At 44.7% G+C, this 21,739-nt stretch overlaps 1 protein-coding gene across 4 annotated transcripts in view; it reads right to left on the reverse strand.

Annotated features, from left to right (window-relative positions):
• Window positions 1-21,739, reverse strand: part of LOC146190336 (dopamine receptor 1-like) — a 389,794-nt gene that overhangs the window by 161,944 nt on the left and 206,111 nt on the right. For all 4 annotated transcript variants that reach the window (XM_084600811.1, XM_084600807.1, XM_084600805.1 and 1 more), the window contains one exon: window positions 134-274. The gene's annotated coding sequence lies outside the window, so the exon portion shown is untranslated. The remainder of the gene's footprint in view (window positions 1-133; window positions 275-21,739) is intronic.

Genomic DNA, 21,739 nt, shown 5'->3' on the forward strand with positions numbered 1-21,739 from the left:
CATCTCGGCTCTTGCGCTTCTTTATGATGCATTTGCATTTATACGCAGAGCTGTATACCCATGGTTCTCCGTTGTTTTTGCTTGCTTGATATAATATTCTAGGGTGTGCATCTTCAGGTAGTTTGCCGCTTACCTTCAACAGAGCAGTGAAAGGAGTTTCGCAAGGCCCAAGCCTCGCGTTTGGATCGGAGGTGTAAGAGTGCCGGGGTTGCAATTTCGCCACGAGTCGGCCTGAACCTTCAGGAACTCATCTCGACTGGCGTAGCCAGCAGGCCTGAAAGAAGCAAAAGAAGACGAAGAACAAGTAAGTGAGAAAACCACGCCAAAACAACCACGAGTGCAACGGGGAGAAGAACTTGGCAGAATAGCGGAAGTAGCAACGAAGCATAATGTTCCTGATCGGCTGGATAGCGCAGGCAGTTCTCTCCTCAACGTTTATGGTCGAGGCAGCTCACAGAGCCCAACAACCGCAAAAAGAACCTTATGAAATACACCGCCGGTAAAATATGCGTATGGAAACTTGCGGATCTACAGCATACACGCAGAAATAAAAAGGAGCGAAAATTACTAGGGTGTCGGCTAGGAGCGTTTTTTTGCGGCCACTTAAACAGGCGGCTGTTCAAACAATGAAAAATTGATGGATACATGCTCGATAGTGAAAAGAAAGTTCAAAATTTTGATATAAGTTCCCATCTGGTTTAGTCTCACATCCAAATAGATGGGCAACGCCTTCAACGAAAATTTATTTAATTGAGCCTGAACGTTTAGGAGCCAAGTTTCAAGGGATTTGGCAACGCCTATAGCGCATTTTGCAGATTTAAAAGCTTGACAGAAGGCAGGGATGAGCGCGGCAGGTTGGGGAAAGAGCGGGGTGTAAAGGAAGGGATGGGGTAGGGAATTGGGTGAGAAAAAGGTTCCAGAAAGCCGTGTTTGATTGAAGAAAATTTTGGCTTTGACACGACACTCCTTTCTTTACGAATAGCTCTCCGATCGTTTGGACCTCGTACGACGAACAAATCTAGCACTTCGTAATTGATGCCTTGTGCCACAGGAAGCACGTGCGGCTAAGTTATGACACTTTGTTCTTACTTTTTATTTTATCCTTTTGTCTGCCCTAAAATAGGAAAACTCAATTTCACCAGAAGTCGTGAGTGGTTTGATGAAAACGCCTCAGCTGTGCCTCAATTTAATCTGCACTCAACTGCGTAGTGTTCTACCGGCTCGCTTGAGGCAGCTACACGCAAAAAATGTAGTGAATGAAGTACGTATATAGGGACTAGAGGAAAACTCTATCTCAGCCAAGAAGGAGGAAGCCGCGCCCTTGTCTTGGTTGCGAACAGAAAAAGAAGGGGTCAGCGCCGCAGACCGTCAGTCCATGTAGGCTCGGTAACGCCAGCAGCGGGGCCCCGAAATACGTGTTTCTGTCCCGCGGCGCTCTTACTCAGCGCAAATTGTTTCTTTCGCAAGGCCTGCGGGCAAAAGAACAAAGAGATTTCGCTAAGAGCTGGCTTAGTGAATAGGCAGGTGGTAAAGGCGGGACAATCCAGAACTGCTGTCCTCCGCGCTCACGACCGCTACAAGCAGTACGACACATAATTTAGGAACTTTTTTCTTTTTATTTGCGGCTTGCGGCTTATTCTCCTCCTATGGTTTATTTTGGTCATCTTACGTTTTTGTCGTATTTGATTGCAGCGATAAAAATAGGACAGCAACAAAGCAAGCAGTCATCGTGAGAGTAGAGGGACTGCATTGCATTGCTGAGGCCTATTCAGAGTAAACGACTTTCAGGAGTTTTTTAATGGGATCGCATTAAAACCCTTACAGGAGAAAAACACCCTATGGCGTCCTGCTTCATCCGTTATAAAATCTGCTAACCGGATGACATGGCCTTTGATGTCGTGACGTCCCGTGACGTGGCCTAGTTGGCAGATGTACTGGCCACGTGACATTCCCGGCAGCGGTGGTCTAAGGTTGGGCGTCATTTAGTATTGAACGCGCGTTAGTGTACACAGGCTTAGTGTACGCGGTGAGCAGCAATGACAGAAGACCATGAGCAGTCCGACCGGACTTCGGACTGTGATGCATTCTTAAGTGCCTCTAAATTTTGACATCAATGTCACAGAATAAAAATATTTGTGGGAGGAAAAAATGCGAAGAATGGAACTGTGGAAATAAAAAAACAAAGAACAAATCCTGCTTCGGAGAGACCAACATCATAAGGGACACTAGGAACGGCCCTATAACATCATTGTTAATACAGACAAGCGGACCGGTGGGACTGAAGAAGGTGAAATAGAAGTGCCCTATAGCGAGATGAGCGAAATTATTTCTACCATCTGGGGATTTTTTCTTTCCTGCCCTGATAGCGCACAGCATTCCAGAGACTTTTGCTTATAACCAGCACTGGAAGTCTTTTTCAACGCTGCCAACATGTGCCAAGTGGCGCAGAACACTTGTGATCACCTCGGGAATGTCAAACCTTCGGTAGATCTAATTGAATTTTTTTAGGAAGCCGGAACTGGTCGGTATAAGCTACAAGAAATATTTATAGATTAGATTTTTCAGTATTGAGGAGTTTTAGGTAATAATGTGTTCATCATGTTCGCTGAGAATCTCGCCACAACGTTTAGGTTTACTAAAGTTGCATGTTAAAGATATCCCACAAAGTTGCGGGGTGCTTGCTACTGGCGGCGGAGGGATGGCGCAAGCTGCTGACGTTCAGAAAAGCAATGTTGCTCCAGGTTCAAACAACTGGGCCGAGCTGTACATGTTAGAGCTGCCGTCATGTAGACATTGAAAGTTTCGTATAGCAGCCCATATGCACTTAATAGTCTTGCGCCGATGCATTGTCACTTGCATCGACATTAGATTTCGAACGGCGATGAGAAACTACTGGTTAGTGTCGTATGTATAACTTATGTTTAGGTACCATATTCCAAAATTTTTATAATTATAGCTAGGTGGAGACGACGAAGACGTGAACGACACTATACAATAGCAAAACAAAAATAGGTATGGTTTGGTTTATTTGGTTTAGGGCCACAAAGCGACATCGGCTATGAGAGACGCCCTAATGGGAGGCACCAGAAATTACGACAGACGGCGGCGCAACACATGGGCTTCTTTTTTTTTTTTTTTTTTTTTCGACGCCGCGGCATCGAACACTGGTTCAGGCTCAGCTGTAGAGCGCTATAACTACTCAGCTACCGCTGCGGCTGTTTGAACTTTCCACCTCTAATTATAGTGGCCGCCACCAGACCTTCGATGTTATAGACTGCGGAGCACTTAGTGAGTTTGCAGGGCGCACAGTACTCACTGGTAGCGACATAAAAGGATATCTTGAACGATATTAGTTACGAAATATAGTCCTCAGTGTACTGATCCCCGCCTTTGCTTTCTGCAATAGGCTACAATGGTTAGAAAAAGTGCCGATAAATCGAACACATGCACTGGGAGAACTTTGTTCTTTTTGTGGCGTTTCAGTCACCACGAGAAGCTTAGCACGGTTCGCGCTTTTTGTGTAACTTCATGCTTTTTTTTTAATAACGTTGTTTATTGCCTCAGGGCATAATGGAATATGTAAAATATTTTAAAGGGGTATTAAATAAAAGAAAAAAGGTTGGCTGTTATAATAAAGTTCTAGAGAGAGCGATGATAAGATCCTTGCGTCTAAGCAATGTATGAAGATGAGTTGTTCGGCGATAGGCCCATTGCCGTCAGGTGCCGAATTTTCGGCGGCTTCAGTGCCGGGCAAACCTCTGTATATATCACAATACGAACAAAATGTATTCTATCCTTGCAAGACATTGCATAAAAACGGCTGCTCGTTGGTTTTTAAAATCAATCAATAGATCAATCATTCATTGCAACTAATCAATCAACCAACCAATCAATCAATCAAGTGGCCAAGTTTTCCGCCAGGCCAGCTTTAATTACACTTCGAGAAAAAATGTACAGAAAAACAGACTAAGTGCAAATGGGAAGTAATGAGGAAAATCTTAGAGAAAAACAAAGCAAGTACACATATGATATAATCCAACAAGAAATACTCGCGAGCTATAATCAATTGGCGAACAGCTAATTGCCTATAGTCAGAGCCCACCATTACATATGCCAATGAGGAAAGCCAGCAGCATATATTCTATGCAGGCAGCTTCAACACTTAATGAAGCTAAGAATAAAAAAAAAAGCATAGGTTTGGGGGGGGGGGGTGTTTTCAGTGCATTACATACACGTAACGGTTCTGGTAATAAATGAAAGAAACACTACAACTGCGAATAAAGACTAGATGCGTCGGAATGTTCTCACTGATGGACGCCTCAGGTAATCTCCATTTCGTTTCGCAATATTCAGCATTAGTAAAACCAGGTCCATAAGAATAGTGATGATGGTGGTGCGTGACATTAGGGTTCAGCACTGTACAGTATGCAGAACAAGTATTAAGCGTTACAATAGAGGTGCTGTATATAGACACAGAGGAAACAACCTTTAGCCGCACATCAAATTAAACCCAGCGTTGCGCAAATGGCGTGAGCTACCAAGCTATAAGCTTTAAATACAACAATGCCCAAAGGAGCCGCTTGCTTTTCAAGTCATTAGTGATACGGGACATTGTACTGCATTTGGCGAGGGACATAAGCGATAGAAGCAGTGGTAACGACTTACTCTCACGCTGTATGGATAAACAGAAGAGTGCGTAACCTTATGTGAGACGTACGCAAAGAGAGATGGGAGAAGAAATAGATAGATCAGGGCAAGCGCACACGTTCTGCGAGAAGGAATGCAGGTGGTGTCATCAGCAGTTCTAGATGCAAACAGGACGAGAGGCGCTACCAAGCACTGGTCGAGAAGAGAGCAATATACCCGACACCTATATTGCGTTTTAGTATGCAGCGGCCCCCAATGCCACTGCTTGAAGTGATCTTTGACTCCATGGGGGATATAGCGGCAATCTAGTTGTGAAACGACGAAGGCCACACGTGTGAGGTTCGTACTCGTTCCGGCATCAGGTCCATATTCGTTTGCATATGAAGGAACCATTGCTGGCACTGTTCTCCAGGTTGACCGCACATCACTTACAAATGCACAAGGCATTGTTCATCATCATCATCATCATCATCATCATCATCATCATCATCATCATCATCATCATCATCATCATCATCATCATCATCATCATCATCATCAGCCTGATTATACCCACTGCAGGGCGAAGGCCTCTCCCATATTTCTCCAATTAACCCGGTTCTGTGCTAGCTGCATCCACTTGACCCCTGCGAACTTCTTAATCTCATCCGCCCACCTAACTTTCTGCCGCCCCCTGCTACGCTTTCCTTCCCTTGGAATCCAGTTTATTACCCTCAGCGACCATCGGTTATCCTCTCTTCTCACTACATGTCCTGCACATGCCCATTTCTTCTTCTTAATTGTTAGGCGCACAAAAAGGAGTGCATTGAAGCACTCGCGATGCAAGCTTACTTTAGCAGCTGTCCGCTGCTACGAGCATCATACGACTCATTTAATTGTTGATGATGGCCATCAGGTGAAACAAGCGGACACAGCGAAGAGAGCTTGGCGCGCAGTGATAATGCGACATAGCCTCATAGAAGTTTTGCCTCATAGGGGAACATAGAAAAACAGAAATGTACAATTTGTCGCATTTTTATTCTTTTTTAAGAGTGAGAAAAGAAATTGGTGCTTTAATCCGTGCGACGTCTAGATTACCCCACAATGAGAATGCGTGTGTCGGCACGATTCTCAAAGCCTTCAATGTTCAATGTCTTGATCTCATTCGGATGCGAACAATCACGTGATGGAAGCTGTCACTGAAGAAGCGTTTATTGTCCCTCTTAGTTACGTCGCTTGTAAGCCTCCACCTGACAGCAGCGATCCATGTACGACATGTCTGCTTAAACTTTTCCCCTGTTCTCGGCATCTGAGAACGTGCTCATGCGCTCTTGATGTTCTTGTTGCATCGTACGTACCAACAACGACGCACCACCTGGCCTACATTTGCGGGAGTTATCCCGACAGCGTTGTTCTCAATGTTACTAAAGTGCTGGCCTCCCTAATATACGCATTTAACACATGAGGTGGTTTCAAGACGCATTCATGCGCTAAGCACAGGGGATGTCCGGAGAGCGTGTTCTCAGGGACTCGTGCCACGGAGTCCAGACGACGTATATGTTTGGGGAGATGTTCGAAGCATACACTGAGATCCGAACTTTTTGAATGTTTCTGCAGGCCACCTGGTGGCCTATATGATGCATCGTGGGAGGGCGCGCTGTGAGCAATGACCGCCTCTTCTTCCCAGCTCATGTCGTTCGTGGCGACCGATACAGCTTCCAGCTCGTGTACTTCGCGGATGGCAACACTGACCTCGTGAGCCTGTCTGCCCGGATACCTGGCCGCATCTATGGCCTTGCGTCGGGATCCTGCCGTAGGCCTGCTTCAAATCCCTGGGTCTCACCTATAAACTTCTTCTGTATCATCATCATCATCATCATCATCAGCCTGGTTATACCCACTGCAGGGCGAAGGCCTCTCCCATATCTCTCCACTTAACCCGGTATGCTTCTGTTCTGTGGTAACCCGGTTCTTCTGTATGCTCGGGGTATAATTCTTGTGGTCGTAGCGACAGAGATAGTTTCCCTCGAGCGTACACTGGCATCCTTTTCTTCTTGTGTTTCTCCAGACTTTCCGCGTAACCCAGCCCTCGGAGGACGACCCTGTCCTCCTTAATCAGCTATAGTCTTTCGATTTGATTCACCTCTGTGCATCGGCCGACTTTTCCTAGGTGCAGTCTAATTTTATTTCCTTTTCTTCGAAAAAAAGAAAAAATGGCGTGCACAGTATCTTGCTGCAGCAACAGCTGCCTGGCCGGACGTAATCGCTGCGACGCAGTTATTATATTCAGTATTTTCCTTTGCATCTATTTCTCTCAAATCCCTCCTTTCTGCACCCGGAAGTTATAGACCAGTTCAGATAGTCATTCCTTCGAGGCCTGGATGGGTCGCGGGGCGGAGAAACAAAGGTGAAAATGCAGCCGCTTAATACATTCCTGCATTAAAAAAAAAACACAAACCTTACAGGGCCTTAATGAGAATTTAGATGCCTTTTTTGGACGTTCACGATTTCATTACGTAAACTGATCCCTGTGCATTGTGCATTTCTCATGAATTCCTGAGCCCCTTCGTTTTCTTCTATTAGGTGATCGAAGAAGCGGTTCTTGTGTTCTCCGATTTTTATATTTCCCATAAGAGTGTCATACATCATGGATCATAGTTTAATTATTCAAACGCTGTGCTGCAGGACTCTGTTTAGAGCGGAAATTCAGGCATCCGAACTCCTTTTGTTTGCGTCGTTCGAGCCCCATCTCTGAATAGTGATTTCTCCCTATCCACTCGTGCTTAGTTAGCCTCCATGTCTTCTAATATTAGTGTATTATCTTTCCTTGGGTGTGTTCTTGGATTTAATATTGACACTGCCAAAAGGAATGCCAATTGTTTCACCCAAATGCTGTTTCTTTAGATAACCTACACTTTTTATTATTTCGAACAAAAACAACAGCCCGTAGTAGCCTAGGCAAAATATCGCACCAGGCGTTGATTTGCCTAATTCAGCTGTACGACCTCCTAACGTCATCTCGACTCTGGTGATACCAGGAAAATATGGTAAATAGGAGGACGAGTTTTAACTGTACTTTAGTGTACAGAACAAACAGGCGTTCTAACTCACAGAGTAAACCTGATATCCATCAATGCAAATGTCTTAACTCAAATATCAGGAATAAACAATGCCGCCATGTCTCGCCTTTATTTCAATTTCGTTTTATATGTCAGAAGTAGGAAGGAAAGTACGTTCTACGTATTCGTTTAATGCTAAAAACTAATTATTGTGACCTAATCTGACGTAACATGATTCTTGAGGCAGTGCAATGGCCTATTTTGAAATAGCAATGTAAGCTAACCATAGTTTAATTGAGCCCACACCATTCTGACGCTGCATTTACTGTGGGCTTCTTTCCTAAATGTTTTGATGGGGTTCACAATTTCCGAAACACAAGTAAGGGCATGTCATGATGCCTGAAATGAAGCTTTTAGAGTTAGAAAAGACAATTTCAAAGCGGACCTTTAGTCCCTTTACCGCAGATTTAAAGACTACGTGAAGTACGTTATGGGAATAAATTTTAAAAACGTAAATGATGCTGAAGCATTCATAATGTGGTGTATTACACTAGCTTTATCCTTATAATTCGAGCCTCACTGGTGCAGTATCTTTGGAAATCTTAATTGCAGCGTTAATTTTCATCATAATAAATTAACACCATTGTACTTACGTTTTTATATAGTGCCCGTAAATTTCATGGCATCAATTTTCATTATGTCGGAGCAGGTTCATGCGCATAATAAGACTAATTTACGGTAGCAAAACTACATCTCACCTGTGTGTAAAATTATAGCAGATGTGTGTATGTAACTGCTGTTTTTATGCAAGCAATGAAGACAGAAGTTATCACATTTTGACGTCGGTGGTTGTCCGCACAATACATACCAGCTATAGCACGACACTCGGGGATGTTCACAAAGAGGTGTGCCGAGATCTTCGTGCCTTAATTGTGTCTCGCGCGCCATCGGATCGACAGACTGACAAAAATGCTGGCTCTCTTCAGTGTGGAGAGATACATTATAGCGCTACGTGTCGCTAGCCCTTACCCACAGGTGTAAGAAGTTTCAGCGGTGCATACCATCAGCAGCGCACAGCCGCCGTCTAAACTGAACCGTATTACAGATGAAAGTGTAGGATGTGCTAACCCTCTGATGTGCTACACGATTACCTTTTGCTCTAATTCGTGAGAAGTGATTGTAACAGGTGACTTGTCATCGCCCCCTCTATTCTTTTCCTTACTCATAGGAACATAACTTTATGGCCCACAATGATGATATTCTGAGTAGGTGACCAGCTGAAAATGGGAGCTTTAGGTAACAACGTACGTTGATTCTAGGACAGATTCATATTCAAAGCTAACTCCGTCAGCGATTCGCCATGATGCAAAAACAAATTAAAATCGCATTGTCTCTGACGGGTTCTTTAGATGATGCATTATTCCGGCATGATGTCATTGGTCGGTATGAGCATCGATAATAGAGAGAAGCAGCTTGATAGCTATGAGCACTGACGTCACAGGGGCAGATGCCAATTGTCGAACACTACTAGAATGCTGCCAAAAAAAAAAAAAAAAACAACCTTTTTTACAGTGCTACTCGAGTAAAAACTCCTGAAGAATGAATTACGGAATGCTGGCGAAATGAGAAAGAATGGTAGTGCCTGTAGTCGGGCATGTTCCTTTCAAATTCCCCCACACCACTTCTTGTCCGCCCAGGAGTGAAGTGGCGGGCCTAGGTAGACAAATATACTAAAAGAGCATGGTATCGCTAACTAGAGTAATAATAAAAGGAAATGGCCCATGGAGCGGCGAGAACGCTGGGTTTAGATAGCGGCAGATGAATTAGCCCTCTGCCTAAGCGCTTCCGCTGTCGAGTTCCGGGACGGGAAATGCAATTACCGAGTGTACGGCATGGTAAAAGAAAAGGAATCACTTCCTCTTCCGGACACACGCTTGTGAAAGTAGAAAATTATCCTTAACCTCCCTCGAGGGAGAAAACAGGAGTGAACAAAAAAAAAAAACTGTTCCGGACCAAAAATTGATTGGGGACAACTTAACTGAGCCTCCGGGCGCAGCGAGGACTCCGGACTCATCTACTGCACCCTTACGCACTGTTCACCGCGAAGCGTGCTGGTAGAGCTAATAAATATGTACCTTACAACCTTGTTGTCGCTCCAAATGGCATCCGTACTAATGACGGGTAAATGAATCCTGTGTTGCCAGTTCGTTCTCAAGCTAACGCTGCAGGGGCTCAACGTGCGAACGGCACATCGGGGGAGTTGGGCCATTTATTCCCAAGTACTCAGAAGAGACTTCGTAACAAAAAATTGATGCTGTCGCCGTATTTTGTGCCGGCTTTCCCCGAAACTTTTCGTGCATTTTTTTTATTGCTAACCGACGTATGTACCGTCAGAGCATGCATGACTACACTCTAAACACAGTAATCTGTAACGTATGACTTTGAGACGTCAGTACCCTATGTAGCAAAGGTTGCAAGTAGCCAGTTTTTATATTTTGGTCGTGTTTTCTTTATTTTTGCATAAGCTAAAAGTTACAACGGCCAATATTCAAGCCTTCTTATGGTTACTATGGTTACTATCAAATAATTGCTAAGTAACCTTTGTACAGTAACTGTGGGCATCATGATAACCCATGTGTCGACAACTTAGGAGATGGGCACATGGAGACACACATGCGCAAAGGCGCGGCGCTTGACCTGCTTTTTTGCCCAACGGTTGGCTGCGTTGCACACGGTGGTATGGTCGGCGGGAAAGCCAGACCGTTACAGTGCTGCGGCGTCTGAGGCGTTAGCGCTGTCAGTTCGAGCGATTCAAAGTTCTCACGAACCACGCCGTTTTGTGGCGGCGTTTTTTGGCGTGGATTGTTTGGGTAGATCTTTGGGCCTGTCCGTGTACTGCAAAATCACCAACGCCGCTAAACAGGAAGGGAGTTGTGAGGTGTGCATCGCGGCTGCTGCAACGAACGTTTATGTGGCTTTCGGCTGTTCGTCATTGTCTGCTTATTGGACGACTTCGCAGCTAGCACGATCTGTTTTTTGACTGCTGCAGCAACTGTCCAGCCGTTCACAGCAGAATTATGGATTTTGGTGAGTGGCCTTTTTGGCATGTGAAACAAATCAACGACTGGTAGTGTTGTCATTGTTTATCCTTTCCGCCAGGCCTTTGTCGTGCGCTGCACCTTCCGCTTTCTACGCCGTCTATCGGCCTCTCAGTCTTTGGCGAGCACTGATTCGTCTTGTCTACTCTGCCACCGAGCGCAGTGAGCGCGACGAGCCTCACCTGCATCACCCACAACACCGCGGCGCCATATGACCGCTATGATTTTTCGGTTGGGTTTATTTTATTTTCTCGACTGCCCGAAGAAAAACATCTTGGCTGAGATACTTCTTGCGGAACTCTTTTGCCCATACGATGAGGAGAACTAGGAGCCAAATAGAGACGTGGAAATAAGTTACGGAATGTACTTTATAACTAGTTACGTGCCGTGGAGGCGATAGCATCCACTTCTTTTTATTCCACCCAATAATTTACCGTAATATACTCTAATCAAATATCATCCACCGCGATCCCCTCTGATCGAATTTAATCTATTGTAATCAATCATAAGGCCGCACAGTCCACCATTACGCTACCAACTGAATCCCCTTATTGCACTAATAAATCCTAATTCAACTAAAACCAATCTAATATCCAGCGCAATGCATCCTTAATTCCCCACAATTCACCGGAAAGCAACTTTCTTCACCTGTTCCCATCGTAATCCAGCGTAAATACTCAGCTAAATACTCAGCTCAATGAATAAATTGAATTGGAACAAAACCTTAAGGGAAGTAAAGGCTCACGGACAAAAGCACCACGAAAGCCCCGTGAACACTATTCAAGGCTGCTGGGAAATGAACTGTCGCTACTGTACACCACGCATGTGCTAGAGTGCCGTAGTAACTTTGTTTCTAGGTGCATATGCGCTACCCTAAGGAGGAGTTTGTAATGTTATCGGGTCGACTGTGTGGAGGAGGATACGCATTATGCACACGCAGAGCTGTATCCATGCCTGCATGCGTCCGCAGTTCAACACGTAGCACGTTTTAGAATGCAAGAAGTAAAAAGGCAGCTAACGTGCACGCTTTGTTGCGTTCCCACTTTGCGTCTTTGCGACTGACTTCAAAACAAGATTTTAGTTGTCATGAGTCGCTAACTGCGCAGTGCAAAGTACAAAACATTTTCAAACCAGACAAAAAAAAAGAGAAAAAAAAAAAGAACACGATCAGCAGAAAGAATCGCCTTCAGGATTACCTTTGTCCCACCGTGGTACAGCTGATGGGAGAGCAGCCCTTTGTTCGGCAGTGATTCGCGGTGCATTTGTCTGACAATGACGGCAAAAATCGTTGCTGTAGTCGCAGGTGTAAATATGTTCATGGCGATGCAGATTTTGGAAACAGCTGCGCCTCAGACTATTAGCAAGTGGCATTATGACAAGGCAGAATAAACGCACAATGCGTCAACCCTACAGCGTTATGCTGCGGTAACTAAAGTGAGAGGACTTCTTTCTCAGAAAAAGAAGTTAACAGGCTTAGCTGACGTGTCTACTGTAGGCCACATTATTAATTTCTCTAGGCTGTCCATGCTGCCATAGCGTTGCAGCGATTGGAGAGAAGTGCTGTTGTTTACAACAGCACTTCTCTCCAATCCATTGTATGTGTATAAGTATGCATCACGAATCCTGAGCAAGAGTGACTTATCTAATGCAACTGTGAAAAACGAGGCGTCTTTCTTTCTGCAACGTCTCATCACAAATTCGATATTCACGCGCGCCAACAGCCCTCCGTAAAGCTACGAAAAGAAAAGGAGGGCAGAATAGACACGCTGATAGGATTAAAGAATTTCACAGTGATTCTTCGTGCTTTAGTCAGTGCCGGAGCTCGTCGACGTTGTTGATAAGCACAAAGGCGCATTTGGATATTGGTTCAGAATCGTTGACCTGGAGACATTTTCCAAGGCTCCTGCAGCAGTATAAGAAGCGTTGCACAAGCAGTGCGCCTGCATATTTCATTGATCTCCCTGACGCTCACGTTTGCATTCGCGGAGCTGATTCGAAGCGAAAACACGAAGTTATTAGATTGAAGCGACAGACGCACCGAAGTTACGTAACATCACAGCCGCTTTCATGTCGCTGAGCCCGCAGATAATAACCGAAGAATGATTTCAGGCGGAATGTGCATGATAAGAGTTGAATAAGTTCTCTGTTCAAAGATAACTGCGATATAAACTGCAATGTGATATGGGGATTTCTGAGACGCTAAATAAGGCGGCAGCTTTATATTCCTCATTAGCAACTGAACCTGACGACAGGGTCCAAAAAAAGCGGTCCCGAGCAATCGGCGTGGCATCACAGGCTTTCTCGTAGTAGTAGTGGTCCTGTTGTTGTAGTATATATATATATATATATATATATATATATATATATATATATATATATATATATATATATATATATATGTGTTACTAATACTAATTTTCTAAATCAATCCAATAATCCCCCTATCAGCTGAATTTATTGACACCCTAATCTACCCCGGTCAACTTCTGTACACCTGATTCAACAGCTTGATCCATCTCTAGATTTCGCATTTCGCATTTACAGCACGTAATTAGTCTCAAATGCCCCCCCCCCCCCCCCCTTCTTACCTGAAACTTTTTAATGCATCTGGGCTTCCTACTTGGATCCATGAGCTTGACCGTAAGCGATTTAAAAACGGATGTAAATTGAAATACTCGAGAAAGTGATGAAACATTGAGAGCATTGCGAACTGAAAAAAAGAAAGTTGGCTGTGGTTTTGCTCTGGTTAACTCCAGTTGGACTGCGCAAACAACGGCTGCATGGCTACGCTTGTGGTTGTAGCTTGTGGTTAGACGTTTGGTTTAGCTGTACTGTATACAGAAGACAAACTGTTCAAGTAACGACTAGGCATTTATTCTTTATACCAATGATGACGCTGCGATGATCAGTGAAGTAGTGGGAGTTGGTTTCCACTCTGCTGACGATATGCTCTGTATATGCTGAGGCTCTGTGTAAAACTAAGTCTAAACTGCTTCCCCAGTGTGTGGTGGTTTGAGGTTGGTGCTGGCTCAACTCGAGTAGAGACCGCCCCTCTGCAGCTCATTAATGAAGTTTCCCATCACGACAACCAACCTCTTTCCAGTTCGGTTAGGCATTCCAGTAGCAAGAACGTCCAACGCAGCTTCAACGCTAGCCTGAGAAGATATATACACCCCGGTTACTACGAACCCCGTCTCGCGCAGTTTTACACAGCGACAACAGCGGCGTTAACTGCAGCGCCATCTTTTGGAGCGCGTTCCGTTGAGCCAGCGTTCCTTTGAACGCATCAAAGTTCACAGGCTTTACCACTACAGTGGTAAAGGCGTTTATTGCATCTAAATATGGGGGACACTTAAGCTCCGCCTTTAAAGGTATGATGCTATAGCGTAGGCTACCAGCCCACATATAAAGCCCCGCTTTAACCAAGCCGTATGAACATGCCTTTGTGGCCTATAGGGGTAACGTGAATACCACGGTCCTGACAAGCTGTTTCTTACATAACTGTCCCGTGTGAGATGAAACACCCAAGGAGGCAGCTCCTGGCACGGTTTCGTTGCGCCTGCCATTTGTGGTTGCGACATATTAGCATACGCGACGAGCCGAGCTGGCTGTCGTAGTGTTGCTTTCTCAACAAAAAATGACAGGACGTTTACGAATGTGCAATGCGAATGTTTGAGCGCAGTCGCTGTATGAGAAAATAATTGTTTCACAGAAAACGTATCTTTTTTCTTCTCGATAGTCAGACAGCTGAAAGTGAATCCTGGGTTTTCCAGAGCTGCAGTGATACCTTGAAGTGAACCAGTTAAAACAATTAGTTGTGGTTTAGCCCTGGTTAACTCTAGCTGAATTGCGAAAGCAACGGCGGTAGCTTCTTTTGCCTGCTACGTTATTCCCCTATCATGCCCTATCAGTGTAAGGTACTACATTATTGAGGACAGTTAAGCTCATCCTTTAAGGGCATGACGCGAGAACGTAAGCTACCAGCCCACATATGAAGTCACTCTTCAACTAAGCCGTATGGACGTGCCTGCGTGTCGTAGGGGTAACGAGAATGCAAACGATTCTGGCAGACTGATTCGGATATCACCCTCCCATATGAAAGGAGCGACCCGAGTTGGCAGCTCCTGCGCGTGGCATAGGGGTAACGTAAATTCAAATGTCGTGGCAGGCTGATGTTTTATGAAGATACCGTAGATAAGCCTTTTTACGGCGTAGCTGCGGCCACCCGAGGTCTCGCTTTGGCTGTCGTAGTATTGATATCGCAATGAAAGATCTTATGCCGGTGAAAGTTAACCTGCCTGTATAGACGCGCTAGTTCCAGCGTGTGAACAGGGTAATGTGAATCGCCTTTGCAGGCTGAGGTGCTGAAACTAGTATCTGCTCTCTGCCGGGAGACGCTTGCACTTATCCTTGTCCGGCGGTGGGTTTCGAACCAACCACCTTCTGTAGTCGAGGTGGACGTCCTAGCCATTGAGACGCTCGTCGCCTGCCAAACTCTCCCCTCTACCTATCCCACCCCTTCCTTAAATGTGGAAGGGTGGATTTTCCTCTCAGCACTTCGCCATCTGCAAGAGTATATGTATTTCAAAAAGAGTAAAGCAGACGCCGAAAAAAAACAACAACAAAAATGTGTGATTAATATTTAACCATGTCACTGCTCAGGTTTAGCATGTTGGTGATTACATATAGCACACCGATCGGTTTGCATTCATATGAAAAGATCACGATGGAAATATGAGCGAGGGGGACAGCTAAAACCAGAGGACGGATAAAAACGACGATAAAAAGTGTGTAGCTAAAGGGAAAAGCATTAGGGAGTAAAAAGAAAAGATGTCGATGAGAGAATTGCGCTGCTCATTATGGCCCTTCGACTAGGAGACCATGCTCGAACGCATCGAACAAAAAGTACAACCGAAAATAGAAAAGTGTGCACCACTCTCGCCCAAACCTTTTCTGTCCTCTTCCTCGAACTTCCACCTTCCTTCTCGCCCCCGCTCGACGAAGCAAGAACACTTCATCATCCGTTCACGGCTTTCCATCAACCGAACGGTGTTCGCAAACAATCCACGTTTCCACTCATTGGTCGCCAGAGGAGACAATGGCACACGTCCTCTCCCCTCCCTCTCACGTCTCACCTAAGCGTCTGTACCATTCGGTCTTTGCTTCTCTACAACACTTATTTCCTTTTTGTCGCAATTAATTTTCTTTTGGAACCACGCATAGTGGGTGGCACTTCCGGTCTCTTTTTCCATCTCTCGTTTCTTTTAAGATCTCGAGTATTCGCCATTTCCTCCCGACTGCATTTGAAGACAATAGTTTGTCGCCTTCCGTAACACAAAGGCATTGAGAAGTTTCGCACCGAGTTTTGCGCATTGCCATCAGAGTCTGAGATTCATTTTTTATTCAACTTCTCGATATCTTCCTTCAGTTTCTAGGTGGAATCCAGTGTGGAATTAAAGTAGACTTTCACATTTTAACGCATCTTCGTAAGCCTAAGAGGCGGAAGTTGTCATTTTTTCTACGTTTTAGTTCTTTTTTCTCTGTCGTCGCACTAAAGGAACGGCGCGGACGCACGTCCTCTTAGTGGAATAGCTGCAACGGGGAGAACGGTGATCTCATTAATTAGGATTTAGAGCTCCTATCTATAGCAGCCACCATTACTGCTACTCTGTGCCGAAATGCGCGGGCGACGGCACCCTACTAGGAGGCCAGGATGGAAGAGCGTAGCCGTCTCTGTAGAGAAACGAGTGTTAGCTATATCGCGGGATAACTGATGCCGTACAGATAAGAAAACGAGACAGCTACTACACTTAATTTTGTACCAGTTTAGAAAGCAACAGTGGATTTTGATCCACAGGGAAGGACGGCACGGGAACGAGTGAGCCAGCCTTACAGATCCTGCATACCTTTGTGCAGTGTGTTATCTATTGAACTCAACTCTAATCTTCGCCGGCACTTATTTTGGGCCTGTCAGCATGTGCTATAGGAAAGCGTTAACTTTATTGGGCAAAAGAGAGCTGAGTGTTGAAGTAAACTTGTACAGCATATGCTTAGAGTGAGTAATATGTGCACTAGAATGCGTGATCAGCATGTAAAGCAGATGGCAAGGAAAAAAAAAACTAATTTTACTTCCATAAAAGTTTGAAATACAATTCAGGCAAATGATATAAAATTCCTTCTCTTTCTTTCTCAATGAAGATTGGTGCAATGGGTTTGAAAATTTGATCGCATGCTTTTTCCCAAATAATCAAACAAGGTTGGCAGCCACTCACATGACTCCCAACTAAACTGGACAAGAGGACATTGTACATATTGTTCGTTTAAAATATGTGATATTTTATCTTCATGATGCTTTCTTTATGCTAGAAAGTTTGACATCTCTTGGAACTCTCGTTCCAAGTATGTACAGCCACATGGAATACACAATTTTGACAGCAAGTGTCACAAAGTTTGGCTGAGTTCTTGGCATGCTTATTTGTTTTACAAGTTACAAATGAAAGAACTTCGTGATAACTTTAAAGTGTCGCAATTTCTGAAACATGCATATTTATTGACCTGATATAAAAAGCCGAAAATACCGCCGGTCCGGACATGTGGAATGAGTACTATGCGCAAGTAAGAACCGAAGACCACAAAAGTAAGCGCATACCAAACAACGCCTAGTTAAATTTTCGCTGCAATAATAGCTGGTAAATGCTGAAAATGCTTAATAAACGAGAACTCAGCCTGCACGAATACGCAAAACGAGTACTAATCTTGCTTCAAAAACTCCAAGAAGAACACATAATTAAAGCTAATGGCCCATTTTGCTTCACTACGGCAGCCAGGTCGAGCCTTCAGCGCCCGTGTCGGTGGGTGCCTGAAAAAGCGTCAACTCGGGCCACTCCTTTCATGCGGGACATTAGAATCGGGCTGCCATACATTTGTATTCGCGTTACCTCTATACCAGGGGCAGGAGCTGCTAACTCGAGTCGTCCCTTTCATATGGGTGATATCAGAATCAGCCTGCCGGAACCGTTTGCATTCTCGTTACCCCTACGACAAGCACTACATACGGCTTGGTTGAAGCGGGACTTTATATGTGGTCTGGTAGCTTGCGCTCTCGCGACATACCCTTAAAGGCTGAGCTTAAGTGTCTCCAATAATGTAGCGCCACATTTATAGGGCTTGATAGGGGAATAATGCAGTATACAAAAGAAGCTTTCACTTCTAACCAGGTTTAACCAGAGCTAAACCACAGCTATATATATTTTCCTATTCTTGTGCATTTGAAGCGCCAGCTTTCAGAAGCTGAGGGTTCTTCATTTACTTCGTGGATTACAACTGGTTTGATCGAGGACGGAAGTTCTTGCGTGGGCTGTTTGCAAACTTTGCTGTGTTCTCAGTGCTATATATTCCGACGAATGGTGACTTAATATTTACAAATATTTTTCTTTTCTGTCAGGACTCAGTTCTGCGCGTGGAATAGCCGTGGTCATTGCTGTGCCACCATCCAGGCTGTCAAATGAGCCCACTGCGTTTAAGCGCGCAGAGAGCGGACGGAGCGCTACTATGCGTGTGATCGCAAGAACAAAATGGAGAACGCATTTAGAAAGCGAAGTGGTGGAGATGTTGAGGCGGTAAACCCCAATCACACGCAATTCATTTGAGTCAGTGCTAAGCACAGCGATATGATTGATTTATGAATATAGCTGACAACAGAAATGGACGTACTTTTTTTTTTTCTTCGCTGCCTAGTGTCTCGAAATTCTCTACAGTAGAAATATTTCTGCTAGTGAAAATAAAGATGAATAATAACGCCCACTCCTTCGACCTGCCAACACAACAAGTTCCTAAGAATCTGGCTGCTGAATATCTCTACCGGTTGAACTTATATCATTGCGCGCGTATTGACAATTGAATCAAGGAAACATAACTGCTCCTTCGTACTGCTGCATTGACTGGAAACAAAAAAAGAATAAATAAAAGGAGAGAGAAGCGTCGGCATTCGGATGGTGGACTATTTTAAGAATGCGAGTTAAGGTTTGAACGTCAGGAGGGGCTTATACAGTATAAACGCCACCATGCATTAGCGCCTGTCTTTGAAGTCCATAGTGGCTAGACTGGCACTTCTTGCAACGTAATAATTGCTAGGCTTTGTAGAGGGGACGCTATACAGGGAACAGTGAGCGTAGTATTAACTTTCGCGCTCCCGATTTGGCGAGCAGCCGTCTTTAGCTGAAGCATCCCCAATCGCGTTGGACTTGGAAGGTGAAACCGATCTGCGATAGAGTTGCATAGCCAACCGTAATGTACGCTGCTTTACCATTTTCAACCTAGAGAGTGTTGGCCAACCAGCGCTGACGACCTTACTTCTCGACATGAATGTCGCGTCAATAGGAACGCGTCGAGCGAAGAGATACGGTACGCTCTTAGGCAGCGTACTTTTGCTCACATTCCTATCTTAATTTCCATCTTAGACTTTCTCCTGCTCTATCTCTAGATTCTCCGCCACCTCCAACTGTCGTTGCATTTCTCGTCGCACCCAGCAGATCGGCTTGTCGTCGCGTTATAACAACGTTTCGCAAACAAGCCAGACGTCGGTCGCCAAACGGCTCCCTACGGTAAGCGCTGCTACCTAACCTAACTCCCCGTCGTGCAGGGCACAGCCGGTGCTTGTGCGGGCGTTTGACTCCCTTTTCCCCCTCAAAATAGCGGCAGCACGCGCGCATCTTTGGCAGCGCTTCGAAGAGGCGACGCACGCGGTGGCGTCTGCGCGAGCCAGCTCATTAGTTGCAATCGCCTGCCACTGTCTCGTGCCAGGCAACGACGCCGGCGTAGGCGGCGACGTCCCTTCGAAGACGGCGCGAAAGCTTGAGGCAGGTAAGCGCGCTCTCAACGTTATTATGAAATCTTTCCTGCTGACAAATTTCGCTCGTGCATCACCGAAGTGCCGACGCGTCGCCGTGAAAGAATAAAAAAAAAAAGGAAAAAGTAACGCGGCGAAAGCCTGACTCCGAAATTGGCTTTTCTTTCTGTCTTCGATCAGCGTATACTGAATGTTTGGCGCCTGAATGTGGCACCGGCTTTTTTTTTCTTTTGTGTTTAGGGAAACTGCGCAGGACTTGACAACATGACACAGGCATAGCAATGATCAGGAATAAGCACTGAAATTAACAGGACATTTTAGTAAATCTTGCTGTTACTTCTATTCGGTATCATATCTACTGTCTAACGTTTAGAGGCACATCAGTGGATGGTTGTGAATTAATTCAGACCAATTCAGGGGTTATTTAAAACGTGATGACATCGTTCAGAACACGGGAATTTTCGTATTTCGCCTGGGATGAAAGGCGACCGCTGTCAAGAGTCGGTTCCATGTCCTTGGCGTAAGAGCAGATTGACAACATCATTGATAGAACTGCAACAATTAGTAATACTTATTATTAAGTGGCAATTAAAGCAAAGGATAATTACAGTTATCTTTGTCAAACACTGAATTTTTATCGAATATTTAGGGGAATCCCCCAAGGGGGATCATATTTGGGATAAGGGAGTTATATCCCATTGACGCCCACTCAAGCGCAGCCATAAGGCTACAAAGGAAATCTAAACAGCTTTCCCCGAAACATTATATTAAAAAAAGTATAAAACCTGCTCTAACTTGGGGGATTCCTTCAAATATTCGATCAACACTGTTCTCACTTCGAGTTATTGATCAACTCGCTCTTGCCCTACCATTAGCTCAGTTGGTAGAGTGACTGCCCTGGAAAGGCGATGGTCCCGGGTTTGATCCCCGGACCAGGGCAAATTTTTCTTTCTACGAAGTTTTTGAGAAATCTGTTTATCTTTACTTTGTAGCCGTATGGCTGAATGTGGGTTGATGTCAATGAGTAATTACGCCCTTATTACTGAACATTTATAACCCTACTAACTAAATGGCTTTATGAATGCATCGCAATCAGCAATCATAAGCAGCTAAACACTTTAGTAATTATGAGCTTTTGGATGCTAGACCAGCTGGCGCATTCCCAGGAAGGGTATTTTAGTGCAAAAGGGAATTCACAGTGAGGACAGAAAATGCAAGATGAGCGAAGATGTGACTTGACTGTATATAGAGTTTCTTTGAGCGCGTGATTTTCTTTTTATTTATTTCATAAATACTACCAGCCTAGATGTCTGGCTTGAAGCAGGAGTAAGTAGTACAGAATGAGATAGTATATATGTACAGAATGTGCTTTCACAGGAGAGAACGGCGGCATCACAATAACATTTGCAACATGTGCGAAGCAAAATTATATATGAAAACGATGTTAAAAACAGTTCCCAAACAGTGAGGTCTGTTACGGAATAAGGAAGAAAACCCATCCACAGTTAGACACATTTGTTTTGTATAAAATGCTCTCTCTCTCTCATTCTTTGCGTAAAAAGAACGTGGCTTTGCCGCTGGGTAGCCGACTAAAATAAACCCTTTTGTTTGTTGCAAGTTGGCTGTGAAAGAGGATGTAGAGCAGCTTTTCGTCATTCACGGTATCGACTTTCCATTATCCTTTTCAGGCTGACGCTCTCGGACGAAGGACATTGAATGAAGAACTGAGGTTACGTGTCTACACATCGCTCACCTTCCTCATTCATGTATAGTCTGATAGCCGTAGTCTTGATAACCTTAGGGGGATTCCCCTATATATTTGACCTACACCATTCACACTTCGAATTATAGATCAATTCGCTCTCGCCCTACCATCTGTTCTGCTGCCCGTCCTGATTAGCTCAGTTGGTGGAGGGACTGCCCCGGAAAGGCGATGGTACCGGGTTCGATCCCTGGATCAGGACGAAGTTTTCTTTAAGTATGAAGTTTCTGAGAAAATTTTCCTTTGTAGCCGTATGCCTGCGCTCGTGTTGATGCCAATGAGTAAGTACTCTCTTAATATATAACCTTAACCAGTGAAGTAGGCCTTGATATTTTTACTCGTACAC

Source organism: Amblyomma maculatum, chromosome 4, assembly GCF_055883805.1.
Source record: "Amblyomma maculatum isolate TAMU_Amacu chromosome 4, ASM5588380v1, whole genome shotgun sequence".
NCBI lineage: Eukaryota > Metazoa > Arthropoda > Arachnida > Ixodida > Ixodidae > Amblyomma > Amblyomma maculatum.